General features: G+C 29.0%; 2 protein-coding genes across 5 annotated transcripts in view; one reads left to right on the top strand and one right to left on the bottom strand.

Moving 5' to 3' along the window:
- angel2 (angel homolog 2 (Drosophila)) overlaps positions 1-215 on the top strand; it is a 6,730-nt gene extending 6,515 nt beyond the window's left edge. For all 3 annotated transcript variants that reach the window (XM_056427504.1, XM_056427502.1, XM_056427503.1), the window contains exon 9: positions 1-215. This exon is cut by the window's left edge and continues 507 nt beyond it. The gene's annotated coding sequence lies outside the window, so the exon portion shown is untranslated.
- A 1,626-nt stretch (positions 216-1,841) lies between these two features.
- Positions 1,842-2,500, bottom strand: part of vash2 (vasohibin 2) — a 17,068-nt gene continuing 16,409 nt past the window's right edge. For both annotated transcript variants that reach the window (XM_056427529.1, XM_056427530.1), the window contains exon 9: positions 1,842-2,500. This exon is cut by the window's right edge and continues 2,199 nt beyond it. The gene's annotated coding sequence lies outside the window, so the exon portion shown is untranslated.

Raw genomic sequence — 2,500 nt, 5'->3', positions numbered from 1 at the left:
TTTAAGTTCAATGAGTTAGTTGATTTATTGTAGTTGAGGTTGTCTCTTTGAAGCCTCTCTTCCTCTCTTCATATGTCGGGACGTTGCTTCACCTTTTTTAGGACACTTTCAGAAGACCGAATCCATTTCTGATCCACACGACGAGGAGGAGGTGTTGTTCTAACATTTTTGTTTTGGGAAAGGACATTTGTAAATAAACATGGCTGCTCATCGTCGTCGTCGGTGTCGGGTTTCATTCAACAGAGTCCAACGGGATCCAGAATCAGGATCCTGCTGGTCCTGGATCCTTAAAAAAAAATCAAAAAGTATTATTATAGTATTCGAAATATATCTTAAAAAATAAAATACATTATTATTATATATATATTTGTATTATATATTATAATATAAACAATCAAATATAATTAGCACAGTTTATCTAAAATATTCTTGAAAAAAAGTATTTATGATATATTTTTAAAAGTAATTTGTTCAAAGTATATCGTTCTAAGTATATGTTGAAATATCGATATTAATCCCACTACATTACTTCACAAATGGCTATCAAACATTTATATATCATACAAATCTCAGATTCTTTTTTGAAGGACACGTCTTTCCTTCTGTGCTGTTGCAGTATAAGAGGTGTTTCTATTATTGTGTCCGCCCCCCTTCACGCCTGTGCGTGTGCTTGTCTCGGCTGTAGTCTCTTTAATGGCCACCAGGTGGCAGCAGGCGCCCATTAGACGGAGAGGAAAGCCTGCGAGGCAGAAAGGGTTCAATCTTGAAGCCGCGCTGACCAATCACAGCTGCTCTGGAGGTCACGTGCACCGGAAGTGGGGCGTCGGTTCCTCGGGGAGAACTGTTCACCCTTTCTGCTTCGGTTTGAAACCGGAAGCGGTGTGAATGTCACAGGTGAATATGTCACGTGACTATTATGAGCGTTCACATATTAATGACTCGTCTGTTTGTGGATGTTTTGAATCCTGGAGTTCGGCCATCTTGGATTATTGTCGGCGCCATGTTTCTTGTTGTTTTTTCAACCGATGACCGGAAGTGACGCAATACGGAGAGAGATACGAGTGTAACATGTTGTAAAATATCTCAAAAGAAAAAGTTATTGGAAGAAATCCTGGAATTATGGATCGAATAAATTTCATTAAAAGGCCTTATTATATTAATAAAAATATATTGTTAAAAGAAGTTATAGAATAGTACAACATATGTATATATATATTTTTAAGTACAATATATAAATATGTATTATTTATATTATTGTTTTATTATTATATATAATATAACAATGTTATATATATATATTATAATACTATTATTTATACATATCATTTTATTATTTGTATTATTATATTATTAATATATTTATTTTTCTTATAAAGATATTTATTTAAGTAATAAGATATATTTTATGACATTTATTACAATAACTATTTACTTTCGAGATATATTTTACAACATATACTAGTATAGTGTGTCCACAAAAATAATTATATTAGTATAAGTTGTAAAATATATCTCGAAAGTAAATAGTTATTGTAATAAATATCATAAAGTATCTTATTACTGAAATAAATATCTTTATAAGAAAAGTAAATATATTAATAATATAATAATACAAATAATAAAATGATATAATATGTATAAATAATAGTATTATAATATATATAACATTGTTATAGTATATATAATATAATAATAAAACAATAATATAAATAATAATACATATTTATAATAAATAAATAATACATATAAATATTATAAAATATAATATATATACAAATAGTGTTTCCAAAATAATAAAATAGAAAAAGGATCATGTCGAACTATCGTACAAGTACAGTAAATTGCATAGTCTGTTATTTTTATTTTGTTACCTTATCGTCTTTTATTCCTGGAGGAAGTGATGACATCACAAAGTTTGAAAAACGGATTATGATTTATGAAAAATTATGTCAACCGCTTGAAGGACGATTAAGATTTACCGGAGTTAATTATTATACACACACACACACACAGCGAGCCTCCACAGCCTTCAAACCCCTAAAATGCTGCATAAATGAGAAATGAAGGATTATTTCTGTAAATCTGCTGCTGCCTCCATGTGCTCGTCTAACACACACACACACACACACACACACACACACACACACACACACACACACACTGCAGTAAGGAGATTATATAGAAGTGTGTGGTTTGAGAGCTACATGATCTAAAGAGGAACATTATTCTTTAAATATTTTGACTGCAGCCTCCAACTATTTCTAGTTGTACACAAACTACATTTACGAGGAACATATATATAATACACTGTATATATAAATCAATATAATATACATATTTACACACATATATATATAATACATACATATATATAATATATATAAACAAATATTTATACATATATTTATATAATATATACATGAATATAATAAAATATATTTGTATTTATACACACATATCTAAATATTTATTTATATAAATATGTATTCATATATACACA

This window comes from Pseudoliparis swirei, chromosome 12 (assembly GCF_029220125.1).
Source record: "Pseudoliparis swirei isolate HS2019 ecotype Mariana Trench chromosome 12, NWPU_hadal_v1, whole genome shotgun sequence".
Taxonomy (NCBI): domain Eukaryota; kingdom Metazoa; phylum Chordata; class Actinopteri; order Perciformes; family Liparidae; genus Pseudoliparis; species Pseudoliparis swirei.
Note: the sequence above shows the minus strand (reverse complement) of the source record. Positions and strands in the feature narration are given on the sequence as shown.